This window comes from Dicentrarchus labrax, unplaced genomic scaffold, assembly GCF_905237075.1.
Source record: "Dicentrarchus labrax unplaced genomic scaffold, dlabrax2021, whole genome shotgun sequence".
In the NCBI taxonomy this organism is placed as follows: domain Eukaryota; kingdom Metazoa; phylum Chordata; class Actinopteri; family Moronidae; genus Dicentrarchus; species Dicentrarchus labrax.
The window spans coordinates 6,178,272-6,199,535 of record NW_026136713.1 but is presented as its reverse complement, the minus strand read 5'-3'; the positions used below and the strand labels follow the sequence as shown (position 1 = coordinate 6,199,535).

The following is a 21,264-nucleotide window of genomic DNA, read 5'->3' as shown; positions in this document are numbered from 1 at the left end:
GCCCCTCCAAATGATGATCCGCATATGGCAAATGTATATAAATGAGTCTACTTAAGACTACTTTTATTCATTTCAGGGGACTTTTATTTCATAATGCCACATTTATTTCCCAGCTGTTATATTCAAATGAAGGAGGTGTGGTTATCTGACAGATTCAGACCAAAGTAGCCAAGACCAAACACAGCCTCAGAGGCCACTTTGACAACTGGGAATACAGTACAGAGGTTGTGTTCATGTTCGCAATCCTGTTCTAAATGGACAGATAGCTTTACATGTCTAAAAGAATTCACTGCTGCCGTTAGTCATGCAGCTAGCTGTCTAATTAGCAGACTTTGAATGGACTACAACACTTGCAGTTTATTTGTTTAAACGGCATATTGGACAGGAGAAACAACCAGAGCACCCTACCTATTGACAAGAAGATAGGGTACACATATGGGCCTGAATACGCACGGAGTAATCAAGATGTGTTTACACTGCCAGTTCAAAAGGTTGTATTCCCTGGGAATAGAGCAGAATTTAAAGCAGAGAGGAGTGTCACTTTTGTATTTCCAATGGAAGAGAAGAAAAAGCAAGAGGAAAAGAAAATTAGAACAAAGGCCAATGAGCCACTTTAGGTGTTTATAAGTGAAAATGTATCATAGTTATAACACAAGAATTTACACTGTAGAGATTTACATATCACTACATTAAAACGAGTTGCACCTCAAACTAGATCATATGTACATTTGATTGTTACTGAATATTTACTCCTAGTCACTGCCAGGTGTAACAAAAAACAGTTGTTAGCTTGCTGAGTGAGCTGACTAACCAACGTTAACTTGTTGGATTAAAGAGGAGAATCCGAGATGTAGAATATGTTTGACATGTGTTCATTATTAAAACTGGGACAATTCACATTTCATTTAACAAAACACACATTATATCCCAAATTACAAATCATTATGCCAATAACATTAGCTTAAATTACCAAATGGGGTCAGTTAGGTTAGGATAATCAGATATTTCTCACTCATACTAAACTGCACAAATACTACGACCTCTGAAACACACATATTTCCCCATATATAAATAAAACAAAATCATGCCAACATTCACAACTCATGAATAATAAACACTCAATAGCTTACTCCATAGTGAGCAGTAAATTAACATTTTCTCAATAATCAGTCAAATAAAATGTCAGTATGCTATAGAGTATAGGCTACACTTTATAGTGAATTGTTCAACTTTACATAGTAGACACAGAATTACTAGTGCAACCTCATAAAGAGAGTGAAAGGCCAGAATATTGGAGATTCATGATATGGTAGGGAGAGAGAAATAGGGGAAAGTGAAAAATATGGGACGTAGAATCAGAGATAAAGAGTATGAAAGATGAATCAGCTGGATATCCTATATTCTGGGAGAGAAAGAGTAAGAGAGAAGTCCTGAACACATCCAACATGAGATCCTAAGAACATGGCAGCAGTCTTGGTCCAACAATTCCCATTAAGCCAAGGTGTGTGGAATGAAAAGTGAAATGCTGGGAGGACTTGCTGTCATTCTTACTCATTTCAAAAGTATGTCAGCAGTCCCATAGCCAGTCCCTGCAGTCAGTGTTTGGAATAAGAACTATCTTTACCATTATACAGAAGCTGGGTCCCAGAGCACACTGAAACAAAAGTCTTCTCTGCACATTTATCCAGACAGAGCTGTAGTGTTTTAGAGTTATACCGCACAATGACTGGCCAATATGATTTAACCGCTATGAACAATAAAAACTGAGCTGCTGAGTTGACCTCTAAGTCTACTGAGGGGGTTATTTCACTGTAATTTGCTTGTTAAGATAACATTATTGTCACTTAGCGTTGTGGTTTCTGTTCTGCTGAGTAGGGCTTAATGGAGCCAGTACTGCAGGTTTGTCTTATAGCTGGTGGCTTGCAAACATTATTGTTTTTCTAAAGCACTTTTTCAATTCAATTCAATACAATTCAATAACTGCATCCATCCCCACGAAGGTAATTAAAAAGATACACTACAGCAGAGCACACAAGACTCAAACTACACATTCTGTACATACATGCTGTGTCTCAATTTGAATACTTCCATACTTACAATAACTATTTTGAGTACATAAGTGCGTTCACACTGTTGAGTGTGGCAAAATGCACTGCGATGGTGCACTGGACATTTCTCACACTCAGTGGTCACCATTTTCACTACAGAGTGGAAGGGGAGGGACCACTGGTAGATTTTTCGTGAGTAGGAGGAGTACACAACGTCGGCGTAGACGGTGTAATTTCCACCTCGCATGAACACAGGCGATAAAAAGTAGAAGCATTCATGGTCGCCAGAGGATGTATGTGACAGACTTTGGTGATCCACTGACTTTTGCTCTAGTGCCACCATGAGGTTGACATTTTTGTTTTTTAGTGAAATATCTCAACAAGTATAGGATGGACTGCAATTACAATTGCAATTGACATATGTGCATTACTCTGCACTTCAGGTTAGATGCTTAACTGCATTTTGTTGTCTTAGTGCAATGACAAAAAAGTTGAATTTAATCTAATACTAAACTAAGATTGTGACCATGGGAAACATGTGTTAGCATTGTGTCTAAATCCAGCATCACAGAGCTGCTAAAGGGCTGTAGACTCTATTCTTGTTTTCATTTGGCACTGAAGTGTGAAAATCACCTTTCCAGCTTCAGCCTCGATCAATTTTTGCAGTTGCCAAGTTGTCAATCTTGCCGTGCAGCAGAAGTGCAGCAAAAGTGGAGATAGCAAAGCCCCACCAAAATCCAACAACATTTGAGCAGAAACGTAGTATCTGTCTGTCTGTCTTCTGTGTGTGTGTGTGTGTGCCTCAAATATCTCTGCAGATCAGGATCAGACTGACCTGAGAGTTTCAACATGGCTGCTGTGTGGTTTAAGGGTATGCAACGTCGGCTTTGTTTGGACTACAAAGATACCGTTAATAAATTATTTCATAAATGATTTACGAATTCCGCTAGCATTGTCAACCATAGCCACCATAGCCACGTGCGCACCAGAGCCAATCACTGCAGAGCCCACCCCCACGACACACCTTAAGAAACACACTGATCTATACCTGCAGCGGCGCAAGCGGCTTTATACCTGCAGCGGATTTTGCAGGCTGTTCGGTCCCGTTCTGTGCATCTAAACTGACTGTTGTGGATTACTGAGACTGAACGAGTCCGGACCGAGTCTGTTCCGGTCTGAGGAGATCCGGATACGCGAGGACAACAAACTGGAATTGGAATCTGTGGATGTTTGTCTGTAGCCAGCTGCTACACCTTCAAACACAACCTCATTTGGCCATCCATGAAAAAGCTACTTAACCTCCCACTTTTCTATAGCAATACATACTACCTACGGGCACTGCACTAGTAAAATGGATAAAACAAACATGATGTAGCACCGCTTCCACAGCAGAACATATCTACAAAACTTCCTTGAAGAGCTCATCCTTTCCTTCACCTTTCTTGTCAACAAGAGTCAGGCTGTTGTCATAGAGCTGAATAAATATCTGCTCACCCCAGTGTAACAGCTTGGTGCCCAGCAGAGGTGGCGAGCCACACAGAGTGGCCGTCTCTGAGCATGTCCTCTCCATTTCTGTGTCCTTGCTGCCACCTTGCTCTCACATTGCTGTCACTCCATTATTCATACCCAAGCATGGCCAAGACTCAGCCGAAGGTAAAACAAGACAGTGTCAGAGTTTCTTAGAGCTGCTGAGGCCATATACGGGGCTTGCCCTCTGGGTACAAAGGCTGATGAATAATGGCAGTATGATGCACACACTTTAACATGGATGGCTGCAGTGTGAATCAGAATCATTACCCTTGCAGTGTCAGTGTTGCGCTTCACACATAATGCTACAGGATCACCAGCAGAAGGTTTATTCCAGCGGTGCTACAGTGACTGGAGCGTAACATTAATCTGGTACTCAGTCATATGTGAGCACTGTATCTTTAAATGCAAAAACATGCTCTGTGCAGTGAGAGAAGTTTTCTCCCGAATGAAGAAATCATGTGAGCCAACATGACTGCAAACTGCTAGTAAGAATGTAGAGGCAGGAGTGTTGAATGTGCATTTCCACCCACCTGCAGCTCCTGTCAGCCGGCAGTGTTGTTATGCTTTAATGCTAGGTTTTCTACCTAAGGAGTTAGCACTGCTTTTTCATGTGACAAAATTAAATTGCTCTGCACTTCAACACTAACTACCAAGTTCACAGGTCCACTCAACTCGTCAATCCTCTGATCTTGCTCCAAAAGTTCTCACTTGCAGAGGTCAATTTTTGATAAGGGAAAAAGCTGTTCCACTATAAATTGTTACACAAGATGCTTAAAAGACTATTTAACTGCTGTTTAGTAACTGTTATACTTAAGGCTGCCCCCTAATAGTCGACTGAACCAGTTCTCGTAACACTTTCCGCACATACTACCACACACCCACTCATATACATCACATACTCACATGAAACCATAAATATTACATAGCTGCCAACAGTGGACTGTAAAGATATTAATTTGTGCTGGGTGATTGTGTATCTAACATCTTAGATTCCAGTTGTGAAACTCAGCTGGTAATATTTCACTTGTGCAGTTACTGCTTCAGTTCTGCCTTAATCCCATGTGCCTCTGGGAATATGTTGACTGGACCCTGGCTCTGCTGCAATACTTTGCCTGAACTTTAAACAATTTCAGTTTCCAAATGGGAGGACATTATACGCTGCCCATGTATCCAGTCAGACGTGAAGTTTTTGCCCCTGAGTGTCTGGCGACTGGGGCTCTCCAGAGGGTTAAGTGTTGCGATTACTTGCAGGCCATCTTCTCCGGTAATGAACCCTGTCTGGGTACCAAGATGTAGCTGAAGGGGCACAGTCGCCATGGAAAGCTTCCTCCTACTGATTGCCTGTCTTAAATAGCTTTTTTTTCCACTTGAGAGACACAACCACTAAACTTTACAGCTCCTTGTGAATAATTATGATGACGCCTTGTGTTATCGGACTCACTGATAGTCCGTCTTTGATACCATGGCCAATAAATATGACCATTAAATCTGTTTTCACCCACATTAACAGTGCCCCTGATTCACAGCGATTGAGTAACAATTTAACTTGACAGTTTCACTTAAAGAATGTGTTTTCTTCTGCAGAACTTTGTGAACCCCTCCCTCTACGTACAATCTCCCTCTCCTTGAAAGCTTCTGGAAGATGTTGCCCTCAGGCACTGTTCCAGTATCAGCTCCCCCCGCCCACATCTCTCCATTAACCATCAGTAAGACCATTTTAAGGTCTCCTTTTCAGTCTTGCCTATGCTCTGCATGCATGTACTTCCTTAATGTGCGTCTTTATTGAGCTAAAAAAGGTTTTAAGGTGAGTTCTGACAATGTACTACACAAACCTTGACACAGGCAAGCCCCTCACATCAGCGCTATTCATTACTATACTGTAAAAGCCATTATATGTAATTGCATTTTTTATGAAGCGTCCATAGAAGTGCGTAGTGTTTAATCAATGGGAAGGCTTTCATTTTTAGGAGAGGTCACTGGCTTTGTGTGATGTCGTCTTACATTTCTCCTTGAGGGGTCATCCAGGTCTATTACCCTGCAGGTCAGCATCAATCCACACCATGATGATCACACTCAGAAACTGGATGAGGACTCCTTTTTCTAAGACCCCCTATCTGATCTTATAATCACCCACCATGCTGCTGTAATGGGCTTTCTGTTGACTCTGGTAGATTGTTATCACTCTCTGGTTGCTGGTTACAACAAAAACAATGTCAAGGCCATATTGACCTGAGTGGATGGGGTTAATACTAATGATGAAAAAAAAATCTGTAAATGAGAGACAGATGGACTAAGAAGAAAAAACATAAACCGTTTCTCATGGATTTTAGTCATACAGAGGGGGACACTGCGCTGCAAATGTCTACTAGTGGATGCTATAGGATCATCCGCAGTGACCTGACTATAGTTTTCTGAAAAAACAACCAAAGCACTGCAGTTAGAAGTGTACAGCATAGCTCCATCATAGCTGTTTACTACCCATGTCCAAGGGCGTAGGAAGCAGAGAGAACACAGGAGACACATCCGCTTCAGTGCTAAAGAGGATTAAGTTGTCCCCTGCAAAAATCCAAAACAAAACAAGTATTGCATGAATCAACTTAGCTGCTAATTGTAAAGAGGGTTTTGATGGTGACACTTTTCCCTACAGGTAAAATAGAAACAACATACGTACATATCTTGACACTTCCAGCTCAGAAGAATTAAAGCTGCATTCATCGATATTATTTATGTTAACAATGGTTCACATGCTCATGTGTCACCCATGATGAAACCACAGGGAATTATCTCCCAAATCTGCAGTTTCCTTCAGCTCAGTCCAGTATCCCTTAGAAATACCCTGGAATGCACCTTACAATTTACATTCAATGCTAAGGTTCAGTGCCAATGCAAGAAGGACTGTGACCTAAATGTAGTGAAGCAGAAAGTAAAGGTGTCAAGGTCAGGGTGGTGGAAGGACATCATGTCTCACTTGAAGCACATCCAACTTTCATGCAGGAGACACAAGTGTGCCTTATGTCACAGATCTGCAATTAATATTAATGTAACTAAGTGTTTTTGTTGCCTAACCCTTGCATATTTTATTTCCATAACCACAAACATTCCCTAACCCAATCCATACCGTAGCTGTCATGTGCAGGTATTGTAGAAGGGTGAGCATTTTTAAAAACAATAGCATTACACATAAAAGAGCAAGCAATGAATGTAACCCAGGTTTTGTAGAATCATCCAATATTGATGTTCTTGTCTGGCAATGTTTGCTGAGCTCTGAGGAGCTTTTTAGCCTCTTGTAGTCCACGGATTTGGTCTTCCAGCATGCAACAGCAACATCAGAGAGAAAATGAGCTGGTGAAGAAAATGGAGCATCGCACAGCTAAAGACCAGAAGTTTCTCAGGAGTTGGTGGAGACCAAACCAGAGCCAAAAGTGAATATTGGACTTAAGGGCTTTCACACCAGAGGCCAGATGTATAAATCATGCATACATACGAAAAGCGTGCTTAGGGATGTGTGTGTGATTAACAACGTTTTTTTACAAGCCTTAATTTCTGTCTATTGGGTAAATATGTTTGTCACTACATTTTAAAGATAATTATAACAATCTTTATATAAATAATCAAATAAATACACAATATTTAAAAAAAACAGCCATTGTTATACTGTATTATTGAGGAATTATAATAACCTACACCTTCAGGTGTGAGTGACCACTTAACAGGTTGTTTGAGCGCCACTATATAAAGACTGTAGCCGTGCATAATGGCTGTGCCAAATTATACAATGGCTGCTTTGGTGCTGCTGGAAGATATTGCTATTGTGCAAATTTGGCGAGAACGAGTATTTAGAGACGGTTTGAAATATTAATCTCCTCCACGGTCCCAGGCTCAGAGCTAACGGCGTTCACTGCCTCCGTTACCTTCTACCATTCACTTTGCTTCATTCTATTGTTCATGCCAGAGCTCAGGAACCCAAATAACACACGTTTTCTTTTGTCAATTTGACCCACCATTACCTCCAGTTCACATTCTGTAAAATTGGGCTTCTTCTTCTTCATTTGCTTCTTCGATGCTTCCGCCATTTTTCCTCAAAACTTATCCTTCATATGCAAATCAGGCAATTGGGCGGGGTGTTTCAAGCCATTTATAGTAAATTGTGGGAATGGACAGAAGGCTCATGCAAATACGCACAATTTCATGATGATTGATATGTATGAGGCCCCAGGTCTGTATTTTGTGTATGCGTTTTTTAATCTCTCATCCGATTTAAATCGTTACGCAGAGAAACCTTGCACAGTAAGTTTGGTGCCCTTTTTTTTCTATTCGTTGCAAAATTCACAATCTGATTTTGTGGCCCTCTCACTTCAAAGTACAAAAAGAAAAAAGGAAATATTGGGCCCAAGGTGTCAAGAACAAGGAGACTTTCACCCACTGATAAAGGAGTTGTCTCCTTGCTGCTGTCGCTTTGTCTCTCACTCCTTTCTCCTATTTCCTCCCTTGCTTCTTTCCACTGGAGGTTCCTCCGCAGGCTGTCGCCACTCTCTGCCTGCAAATTGCATTTGTCCTTCCTCTCTGTCTGTTTGCTGTCCCCATCTGACTAGTGCAAAAAACGCAAAAAATCAAACCTGTTCTGAAAACAGCCGAAAGTTTCAGAGTCGGTGTGTAAACATGATTGACACATCGTAAGGTTGTATTTATTTTTAAAGGTGCGACAAGTTCTGACGAAAAATATGCACTTGGTGTGTAAAGGCCTTCACATTCGTAAGGTGTCCAAAAACACAACTCCTGATGATGTTTCACCATGTCTCCTGGATGTGTATATAAGTGACAAGTCTACTAACACATGTGCCATAACAGCTCAGGATCCCTATGACTATAATTCATATTGGAATCTTTCACATCTAATGAATTATGTGCAATACTAGCAGTCAGTTCCTATGCAGGAAGTAGTGTGGAGCAAAAGTATGGTTGGATAGTGGATGGGCATGTAACATGTCTGACTGTCTTGAGTTTGTGTCCTGCAATAAATGTTTGCCTTTTTTGTAACCATAAACAAGATCTTTCTCTAGTCAAGTGTGTCAGGGGCCTCGCCTTTACTATAGTTCAGTCAGCCAACTCACGTTTAATATGTTTATTAAAGCAGTATAGCATATTTAGATTTTGGCGTCTAGGCTCCGACCTCATCACTCCCCGCAGATATGTTTACACAGAGATATTGGGGAGTGATGCGCAAATACCTTAACCCCCAGTCGGAGCCTACAGGTGGATATTGGGGTGGTGGTGGGGCTTACAGCGCAGCACGCAGCAATAGCTTACAGATCAGCAGTAGTACTACGGATGCAGGGCAACAGCGGCATTGACAGAGCAGAGGGAGAGCTGGGAAATTGTGCAGTTTTTTTTTATTTGTCATAACCACAATCGTTCCATAATCGCAACAACACAGAATGTATGATGGTGATGCGGTTGCTTTACAGGGTGCCCCTAAATAGCACAAAAACACAAAAACAACAAATAAAACTTTAAATATTAGATTATATGTGATTTGGACACAACTGTGGAAGACAAAGTGTTACAACCTGAATCATTAGCAAACAGAAAACATCCACCGCTTAAGTGGAAAGTAAGATTCAAACAAGTGCCACTGCCAAACCATCTGCACTGTTCTTATTTTTTCACACTTGGTTTTAGCACCACTAAAACACAGTAGCTAATAACCAACATCACCCACATATGCAGGAGAAATATGTCAGTAAAGTACTTATTGTTAATATTAGTTTTCCTTGCAAATGGAACAGAGCTCGCTCACTGTGTCTATTGTTAATGTTTAATGTTTTCTATAAAACAGCTAGGCATTTCAATTTACTCTCATGGTCATAACGTAATAAGAACCAGAGCTTGATTTATGCAGAACACAGACAGCCCCCTCAACCCAGGACAGAGAAAACAAGCAAGTGTGAAGTTCTTGTCCAGATTCCAGGAATTAGTTGCCGAATATCAGTCATCTTCCACCTCCACAGCATGTAATAAAATGACAGAACAAGGTCTGGGAAGAGTGTTGTTACAGTATGTGTTGAATTAATGCAGGCCAGAGACAGCCTCCTCCTCACCAGGCAAGGACAGAGAGAGGGATGCAAAACAGTGTGATCCAACTGCTGAAGAAACTAAAAACAACTTCTTAACAAGCACAGAGGAATATACTTTCTTCTTCCACCTATTCAAGTTTTCATCAGTTTTACCACAATTCAAATGCTTTTGACCCAACGAGCAGAAAGCCCTTTCATGAACTAATTTGATCAGATTTCAGTAAACAACTCCCACCACACACACTCTCTCTGTTTTCTCTCTATCACACACACACACACACAGCCAATGTTTATCTCTTCTTTCTAGTCATTTCTGAGTTAGTAATGGGATATCAATACCAAGTAAATACACACCACATTTTGTTTTTCAAAGTAAACAGAAATATATGAAAGATGCTTCTGAAGTCCTATGATTAATTTGCAATGTTAGTCGCCTATCACCCAAATATAGGAATCGTTATGTTTTTGTTACATTAGAATGAGACTTTTTTTATCTACAGACGTGGCAGGTCGCCTACAATGAAGGTCGCCATGTTTCTACAGTAGCCCAGAACAGACAACCCAAACAGTGCCACCATAGTTTCGTGAAATGAGGGAGTTGCTTTCGGTGGGGGGGGGGGTCATCACCCCATGGTATACGTTGAGAAAGAGTCTGGTAGGAACGAGCTACTCCGTCTCTCCGCAGCATGTATACAGCCTCTCCATGCAAATTCCAACTGGGCAAAATCGATAACTAGAGCATACGGATTGTTCACAGTGATGATATGCAGCTCTATGCAGTCACGGAGGATGTGTGATTTCAGCATAATGATAAGTAATGTGGCCATTTTTATATGAAAACAACAATGCAGTATTTTTTGGTTTGCATTCATTAGAAAATGTATCATTTTTTTATGTTCCTTATGCTATATGGCAAACAAACTTCTTTTTTTGGCCAAATAAATGGAAAGCATGTTGAAATTGCCAACCGAAACCATGAATTTTATAAACTGTTCCACCCCTAGTAAATATAGTGCACTATAGAGTAAATAGGGAGTGATTCTGGACACAGCTTAGACTATTTTCAAGAGGAAAAATGACAAGAAAAATAATCCTACATCTATCAACCTCAACTGCCCTCCTTCAAAGGCGTCTATATGAAAGAGGGGCAATCTTAGCACACATTTCATTTTGGCACAAACACACACACACACACACACACACACACACACTTGCAGACATTTTCAAATTCATACACAGATTTCTTGCTATATGGGATTTACAGTCCTTCTCTTATGTTTACTTTCTAGTGTCTAAATCCAATCATGGCTGTCGTGTTGAATTTGAAATGAGCTGCTGCTTATCAGAGCACTGCACCCCCTTCCACCACCTCCGACTTGAACCTGTCAGGAGTCTGGCTGAGGACAAACAGATGCCAGCTAACCTTGTCCTTGTGCTAACTGTGCTAGCTGCCACTAAAGCACTGATGTTACGAGACTTTCCTGGGGGCTGTTCCTCCCACAAATCACCGGGTTATCATCCCCTATGTCCGGTATATGTTTCCCGATGCTGCCTCGCCTTTTATGCTCAGGTCCTTGAAATGCCAGAGTTCAGAGCCAACCATGGTGGAGCTAAACTAAATGTGGCTGAGTTATGTTGACAGATACATGGCTCCCACAATTCCCTCTGTAGCCTACAGCACACCCACCACCTCCGCAAAAAACAAAGTGACATTTCAAGATGAATGATATTTAGGAGTTTTATTTTGAGCAATGAAATTAGCCAAGGTTAAAAAAAGAAAAACAAATGCAATCAGGGCATTGATTTTCAGATAGAAAACGTCTATGCAGAGATCGATTGGTAGCAATAAAGAAAGACCATAAATAAGGGAGCTTACAGCACTGGGCAGTGCTATCAGATTTAGTGCTCTACAGCAATACACGTTATTTTCAGTGAAAGTAAAATTCAGTGAATGCTGTTTGACCATACAGTTCAGTTTTTTACTTGAATGGTTAAGTCATCATTTCCTCTGCAGGGGAACAGTATTCAACTGTCACCTAAGGAACAAGCTCAAACACTGGAAAATTACTACCTGTCCTTGCCACTCTTTACATTCACTGTACCCTGTTTTTACTTTGATGTAATATGATTTGAGAAGGGCAAGAGCTGCTTTCTATCCCAAACTGCATGAATAAATGTGATGACAACTGATGGATTTAAAAGACAATCCAATCATAGCAAATCATAGCCTGATGCTCGGGCATGCTATTCCTGTTTAGTCTGAGAAGATTAAATCCACTTTCATGTCTGTCTGCTAAATATAAAGCTCGAGTCTGGAGAGAGTGTGGCATTGTGTAAGGGTCATGTTATTTAAGAAAACAAATAGTTTGACCATTTCTGAAGTGTTAATTGCTATTCGGAACTTCTTATTTTAACACTTTAACACTGGACGGATTGAACCAACAAGATATAACATGTTAATTAGTGAGCTTAAGTGGATTTTGTTACCTTTGGGCAGAGCCAGACAAGCCGTTTTTGCCCACTGCTTTCAGTCTGTATGCTATGCTAAGCTAAGCTAAGCGTCTCCTGGCTATAGCTACATATTTAATGGACAGATATGAGAGTGTTATCAATCTTTTCATTTAACTCTCAGCAAGAAAGTGAGTGTAATTAAAGTGTAATTCCCAAAATGGCAAACTATTCCTGAGGCTTTAAATGATAACAACACTGTGTTTACTGTATTTCAACTTAGCACATAAGTTAATTTAAGTGATGCATCTGTAATTTAACTATCCTACTTAGCATGAGAAAATATCTGACTTATAAATAGGCCCCGGTAGCGGATTTACATATTAATGTCACACTTCAAAGTCCACTGGTATCAGTGAGCAGTGAAATAGACATAAAGCATGAAATAGCCCTTCTATGACTGAAGGCCCAATGAGATCCACATCAATAGGCTTCTTTCATTTAAATAAGAAATACATAGCAAGCAAAGTACAAATGGTGGAAACTCCACGCCCCTAAGCCAGACATCTTGAGAAGAATAGACTTCTTCCACTGCCAATTCAGTAAAGCCTGCACAGCAAATTTCACACAACCATTTTGCGCTCTGCTGATAAAACACTTTGAAAGCCCAATGACACAGACAATGCCTTCAGATAGGAAAAAGCCACGTTTTGTCCCCATCCCTTTTCATCAATGTCCCAAATACAACCAAGCCTAACTGAGCAGTGAAACAGAAATACCCTACAAAAACTGACTCCAGCATCAAACACCCACACACACTTCAACCAAATCGCCTGGCGTGTACATGGCTGAAGAAGTCCTACTAAAAACCTGACTGTGTTTTTGCTTCATAAATGACTCAAACTGTGAGCACCCCTGTCCCACGTTCTATTTGTAAGTAGGTCTATTAGGCATATGAAGGGGATCTGGCACAATGGTACTAAAACCCTGCACCTGTCGCCCTCTCATCCACACCACACTCAGTTGTTGTCAATGAATGTAGCTCAATTCATTTCCAAGTCCCACTTAAAGCTCTTTATTGATGAATAAAAAGACATCACTGGTGAATAAGAGATCGCTTTTATTGCCCCATGCAAGGTAAAATGAGATGGATTATTGAGTGAGAATCCCGTAAATCACATCAGACCTCCACCTCATTGGGTTTTACTGATCAGGTGAGTGCCTCCGTTATGATAAAGATTTCACATCTGGAAGACTCATAACGCTCCAGTGTCATCATCTACACCACTGGAGCACAGAATAAACTCACCAACCCTGGCTGGTACACCCTTTCCCCTGGTAGCCCGTCTGAGCACCGATAGGAAAGGTTGCTCAATTAAAAGGCACTCTGGAAGCCCCGACTGCTTCCCATGGCACCCTGATGCACAATCTTGATACCCAAAGGCTCATTAAAACAGGTAAGTTCAGTGAAAACAGCAATGAAATGGCTTTTACTGACCTCTCATCCTTCATCAAGCCCCTCCCCTGAACAATAAGTGTCTAATCATAAGCAATACTCAGCATTTAAAGAGTTTGGAGGCTTTTTTAGCCTTTCCAATACCAAAAACAATAGAGCAAAAGTGTAAGGACTGCTTTAAACAGTGTGTTTATCTGCTTTGTCAGCTGTGAACATTAGGATGCCTGTTAACTAGCATAGTAACCCAGCGTTACTTTCAAGGCCAAGCAGCATTTCATTAGCTAACAGCAGCTCTGTCTGCTTTTTATTGATTTGGGATGTTTACACTCCAGCAAACCCAGCCAGACTTGTTAAGCACTAAGTAACTAAGCACCAAACACATTGGTTAGTCTTCATCCTAAAAGCCTTTTAATTTGTAACATTAAACATGTTGCAGTAAATCATGACTTCAATCTACATGGACCAGTAAGACAAATGGGGATAGAGTCAGAGTCTGATCCTAAATTTTTACGTATCATACTTTTAAAATTGTGAGCACCACACAAGAATACCAGATGAAAGACATTTCTTCATTTCCATGTCTTCCACATTGATCATCAGCTGTTGACTATGTGCCTGGACTTTCAACTTAAGCCTCAGCCCTTTTGTACAACATTAAGTATGTGGCTTTCAATATTCAGAACCCCTTTTACGACTAAGTCAGCTGTTTTCAACTCACTCATGGAGCTAATGTTGGCTTAAAGGTCCAGTGTGTAACATTTAGGAGTATATCTTAGAAGGAATTGAATGTAATATGCATAAATTAGGCACAGCATTTGTTCAGGCAGGCCACAAAGTCAAGCTCAGCTCTCAATTCCAGCTACATCAGCTGATGGCTCAGCTGATTCCCTCCAAGCATCCAATTGGCAAATGTCATTCAGGGCGCCTTATTTAAGCTGCTTCAGAATCAGAATCAGAATCAGAAATACCTTATTGATCCACAGGGGGTAATTTGTTTGTTACAGTTGTTCTAGGTATATAGGTAGGTAGGTATATACATATAAGTAAAAGTAAAAATAAAAATGGAAATGAAATATAATAAGAGCCTAAGAGATATAATAAGATAATTAGAGCCTATATACATATATTATATATATATTCGCCATGTTTTTGTTACCTTAGAATAAAACCGTTTTTGTCTTCAGACGCCACGGGTCGTCTTCCATGGAGTCCGCAGTTGAACTGCCATGGTTCTACAGTAGAGGGTGAACCAAAGGAGTCGCTATCTGCAACTACTAGATGCCACTAAATCCTACACACTGGACCTTTAATTTGCTACATTAGCAAGCAGCAACAATTGATAAAAGCAGTGATCAATTTCAGCAGGTAAAATCAATAGTTGGTGGGTAGAAATGAGAAGCTTGCTTTTTCTACCTCTCTCTGAAATCAACAACCTGTTGCTTTGAAAATTACTATGAATTTTGAGCAACAATTCTGCTCACGTTATTATTGTAAACTCCATATGTGCCATGTAAGAACGGAAAGCCTGACAGGTAGGCTTATCAAACAATCTCAAGTCAATTCAAGTTGATGACACCCTTTAGCTGCAACAGCATGAAGGATTGTGGCCTGAGAAAAACTGTCTAGCTATAACTTTCCCATTGCTGAGGCGTGTACTTTCCGACAATAGCAGGGTGGATGGAACGAGTGATTTTGTGACTCACTTGAAATTATAGCCTCAAACACTTTATTTCTGTCTTCCTGTTGGTTTTATGCTCTCCTCTGAGGCACAGTGGTGATGCAGCGCCTCCCATGGAGAAAAAGAGCGCAGACACCCCGCCCGCTCCGCACCCACCATGGTCATCTCCATCCTTACTAATCTAACAGCGCCCTTCCCCCATCTTGTCCCCCCTTTTCACAACTTCAAAACACTGCTTTACCCATTACCCTTGGGCAGGAGTTGCCCTTCTCTGGACCACACTGACATTCATACGCTATTTAGAGCCATTAGGCCACCAAGGTCAGCACTTAACTTACATTTTAACAGCTTCAGGCAGCACTGTTTTTTATTATTTTCTCTTTTTTTACTTTGTTATTGTTGTTTTTTGCAGCACACTGCACACAGGGCAGTGAATTGCTCATTAGCAAGGGCTCTGGTGCCAGAACGTGCTGAAAAGGGGAAAGTGGGGGGAGAAAGCCAGAACATTCAAAGCCACATTGTTAGTCATCACAGTTATAGCATCTGATGAATTAGCACCGCAGGCTATCCTTGTAACCTTGTGGAGAACATCTTGATTCTTTTCGAGGAAGATGAGATACAGGCCAAGGATATGTCATTTTAAATCACCTTTTGTAGGATAATACACTCAATGGCAAATAATGACAGACCATCGGGCAAGTTTTTCCAGTTTCCCTTCAAACAGCAGTCAAGGTTCATAAATTTCTTGATGGAGGGAAGGTTCACTTGGTCAGGAACAAGACTTTAGAGGGAAAACCATAACATGTCAAAGCTGTCTGTGGCGGGGCAAAAATGAAATATGGTGTCAAAAGTCCATTGCACAACCCTTCAAAATAAAAGAGTCACACAAATAACAAAAAGAACATCCAGAGATATCAGACAAATTATCTGGTCATGATCTTGTCCTTCGTCACATTTAATGTGTTATTTAGACTGCCTTAAGGAAATTGTGACAGAAGGCAAAATGTTTTTGGCTACGAACCATCACAGCAACAGTCACAACTAATTTAGCTTGTTTACTTTTTGCTATCACGACTTATTTTTTACACAGCAATATATTAATGTCAACACGGAGCATTGTTACATAACCATCTGGCATTTGTGCAATGAAACAGATGCAAGTAAGTGCTGATTGTTATGGAGTAACACTTGAAAAAGATGTGATAAAAAATTGGGAAAAGAAAGATTTATAACACTGAATAAATATGTATTGGCTGGATTTATGATTACAGAAATATCATAAAATAATTGCATTGTACTGTGACAAGCTCATACATTTCATTCCAATTGTTTAGTTTGTATTTTGTCATGGTGCATTTTTAACAGAAGCAGTATTATATGAATGTGTGGACTTAATTCCTCCACTTCTATTATAAAGTGATGATGCATTTTTATATTGTATATGTATGTCTCTGTAAAATGATGAGAATGTATAATGAAGAGTAACTGAAATGAACTCATCCCTGATAGCTTGAGCTGGGAGCAGAGTATTCAGTCAAGTAATTGCATTAAAATAACATGAACATTTTATTTGCTGTGTATTTTTGTTAAGCCCTGCGGCCATGAGTCTCTTTTGTTTCTTTTCTTTTCCTTGTTCAAGGTGTTTGCCAACTGATCACTTCTCCTGGAGTAAATCCCAGTGTCACATCCCAGCCACACACATGAGCAAGCTGTAAATTAACTTTAATTTCCTAATGACAAATGCGATTCTACTGCAGCATGGGTATGACATTCATATTTGATTAGCCTCTATATCTCACTTCAAAGGTCTCAATAAACTAGCTAGCGAGCTTTTTTGGTAAATATACAGCACTGCACTGAGCAGACAGTAGATTGCCTGGCAACTCCCCATAGGCTGCTATTGCTCATTCACAGCTCTGTGAGATGTCAAGGTTTGGCGCTTATGAAAATTGAACTCCAAACTCATCTTCACCCCAGGCCAGAAAATGCTGAACAATGCCTTGTCGTATTCACAAAGCGGAGAGACTAATATGTGAAGTGAAGCAGGCATCAACAAACCTAATGTCACTGTTTGACGTATTGACCGAGGGAGAAGGGGAAGGTGTGTGTGTGCGGATGTGGTGAAGGGATATGAAAGGAGAGTGTGTGTGTGTAAAAGAGAGGACGGTTGCCTTTATTAAATTCCACCAACATTTATTCCAAACATTAATTTCATTGCGCTATCAGAGCCGTTTCAGGGTTGAGGAATGAAGGAAGAACAGGAACAAATTGCTTTCAAGTTCTACAGAGCATTCCCTCTGGATGGCACAGACTGGGACGCCTCTCCCCCTAATTAAATCCCCCTGTTGTATTTAAAAAGCGTAAGATGTAATTAGAACATTTAGTTTCATTTAAAAACACTTGAATTTCTTCCCTCCTACATGCCACAATTTAATTATATTCAGCATATCGTGGAGTCCTGACAGGAACAGAGAGTTGCTATAGAGATGACCACGGCTGAGCTGTGCTTGGAAATCCTTCAGAGTAGTGAGCCTTCACATAGCGACCTGGGAACACACACACACGCAAACAAAACCACTATACGAAAACAAGCACAAGGAAGAGACTACCTCTCTATCATTTTGTGCTGTAGATGCATGCAAATATGCAAACACATACATAAACTGCCACGTTCTCAACAGCTCAGCCAGCCAGCACCGCCACCAAGCAGCAACAAACAAGCACATTGTTCAATCAGGTGCCAGCCTCTTGCACCGATACAGGACACAGGAGTTGCACCTTTATCACTGGGAGAAGAGAGAGCCACCCTAGTCCTCCCCCTCGCTCTATCTGTCTGAACCGACCTCCCTCCCTCTTTTCCTGCCTCTCTGCGCACTGGAGCTGCACATGCTGCCGTAGGTGCCTTCCTCACAGCTCTCCCCCTCGCTGTCTCGATTGGAGCTTTTGAAGGCAGCACAGCAGAAATCAATAACGATGTGATGGCGGCTGTCACAGTCATTAGATACCCTTTTCTGATGGAAGAATGGACTGCATTCCTGGTCCTCAATACAGATCAATTATCCTGAGCCACTCAAGGAACAAAGTCAACAGGACACCTCACACACATACTCTCACAGACACTCATTTTCTGACCTGTTTGCCCTCCACACTCTATTAGCTATAACCTCATGTAGTAGCTGTAGTAAGTCACAATATTCTTCCAGAGACCAGTTATGATGCATTTACGATTCAATGTTGAGAAGAATTTTCTTTCACAGAGAGATTCACAAGTCATACCCATGATTTACTCTCTGCTTTACAAATCAATAGTTATAATACCCAGCTATTGGCAGCCGGCAGAAGAGAGGTCACAGATATTTTAGAGACGGGTCTTTGTGCCATTCAGAATATACAGTATAATGCTTCAGCGTCTTATAATGCTCAGCTTAGACATGGCTGCTTACCGTTTGGTAAGCAGAGAAAGCTCACTCACCAAATAACTGCTTCTATAAAAACTCAACAATGAGAAAATAACTTGAACAACACAAACACCTAAATAAAGAGAATATAACTGAACACAATAAATAGATAAATCATAAAAGCGTAACATAGAAGCTGCTAATCACAATTTATGACTATAGTGTTTGTAATGATTTTTTAATGAATGTATCAGTTTGTACGGTGGATTACCAATAAATCCCAAACCCAGCAGAATATGGTTAGAGACACTCTCAGTACTCTGGTATTAAAGCAAATATGAGTATAATTTTTATGTGATCATTATTTATTTATATATAATAACTGGCAAGCTTTTATTTACATAAAAATAAGACAAAATGGCAGGCTATGTGTTACTCTCAACAAATTAATCTTCATCCTATCTGAACATTTAATTGCCTATAAAAAAAAGTTGTTTTTAACCAATGGTTATTAAAAAGATCAGAAAAATCCGAACATGTGCTGATCTGGTTGGAAGATCATTGTCTGTTTGTGTAAACTGAGGTTTGACTGAGGTTGTCATCAAGGTTAAAGAGGCTTTTGACTTTAACGTTGCAATGGTTGTTGGCACACTGAACTTAATACAGTATTTCTAGGAAGTGATATAAATGGTAGATTTAACAATGAATTAATTATGATTTATAGGAACATCAAGTGACTCAAAGAACTGTATGGAGTGATGATATTCGTCCAGTGGACTGAGCAGCCAAGTCCCAGCCGTATCACACATGTCTAGTTATTTCTGCAATGGTTGATTCAAATAAACCCCACACAGCCTGTCACAACGACTTTGCCCTCTTTGCTGCATGCTGAACATTTCCATTACCTCTCGCTCATAGATAAACTAACTTAAAAGTGTGTCCTCTTCGCTTCCACTGGCACTAAGACACTTTAACAGCAATCAGAAAATGCAATGAACAACTCATTCTTTCTGACAACCCTGCCCCCAAGCTACGTTTTTAAATCATCCTAGATTCAGAACTGCAAAAAGAGTCTACAGCCACAGTCTGTGAGCCTGTACTGTGGCACAGTAGTGCTTTGAGCCTATTGCATGCCAGCATGCTAACATGCTCACAATGGCAATATCAACTTGCTGACATTTAGCAGGTATAATGTAATATGTCACCATGCTAATATGTGCTAATTATCACTAAACACATTTGGTCATAAACCAAAACTATTGAACAAACTAAAATGTTTGACCTGATGATGGAACTAGATAAAAAGAAGACCACAAACGGTATTACAATTCATTCTGAGGAGAACACAAATTTCTAAAAGTTGGGAATGTCTGTACAAAATGGTGTCTTATCTGTTCAGATGTTCAAATGTCTCACAGTAAAACTGAAAACCTTGATCTACCCAATGAATGGAGTATGTCTAGATGGGGAGACAGCCACTTGTAAGCCATTCTTCCCTTTATGTTGATGCATTCAAATTTGTTCCAGCTGTTTTTGCTGCGTTTTTCCGGAAATATGCCAAAAGAAGGCATTCCTGCACAGTGAAGCAGCACAGTGGTGCTGATGAATGATGTTATATTCTGGATAGAAGCTTTTTTACCAAAAAGAATATATTCGGATGTTACCCCTTTCTAATCACCAACATTTTGATTTGTAACTGTAGCTGATTAAAATAACATTTATTTTGTCATTTAATTACCTTACACTCCCCAACACTGGCCTTATTAATGTGTTCCCCTATGGGCACCAGCATACTCCAACAGAAGTTGGAAACCCCCTCCCCTTCAGACACATTTCCAATGTCAGAATTGTGGGAGCTGCATCTGACAATTTCTGCAATTTTTTCGAAAACTGACAATCTGACATCTGACCACCTTGCACAAGGACTGCAGGTGTACAGAGGTGAGGAAGGAAGCAGGGTTTTCATTCTTTTCATATGAACAAATGAGTGCATCATGAATGCCTTCCATGGGAGAGTGTCTGAGAGTGTGCTCCATTATCTCCTTTATATTTTCATTAGATTATCAAATTTCACTCCTTTTTTATGAGGCAGGCTTTTCACCCCACCTACGAGTCTGGCCATTAAGGGCAGTTATAAACACTTTTCCCTTCCAAGGTCACACAATGTGTTCTATGAACTAGTCTTTCTAAGTATACCCCAGTCTTGGAGTATTGCTTCAAAGCTTAGGACTCTGACATTAACCCCCCACGTCCCCACCAAAGGCCCTCTCTGGGTGTCTCGTATGGATGTTAAAATTTAAGACCGATAAGGGAGATCCGTGCGAGCAGGGGGGCATTTTAACACTCAGATGAGAGCAGCTCTCTGTGCAGCATGGGGCCTGAAACATGAGGAGGGGTTTGTGTGTGTGTGTGTGTGTGTGTGTGTGTGTGTGTGTGTGTGTGTGTGTGTGTGTGTGTGTGTGTGTGTGTGTGTGTGTGTGTGTGTGTGTGTGTGTGTACACCTGTGTGGATAGTCGTGCACATATATGTGAGTGTTGGTGCCTCTACGAATATCTACATGGGTCAAAAAGTGTCCATAGAAGCCGCAGTGAGAAAGTTATGGTGTGATGTCAGGTCTAATTAGCCAGCCTTG

General features: G+C 40.6%; 1 protein-coding gene across 1 annotated transcript in view; it reads right to left on the bottom strand.

The window, feature by feature from the left end:
• drp2 (dystrophin related protein 2) overlaps positions 1-21,264 on the bottom strand; it is a 150,281-nt gene that overhangs the window by 107,647 nt on the left and 21,370 nt on the right. The window lies entirely within an intron of this gene.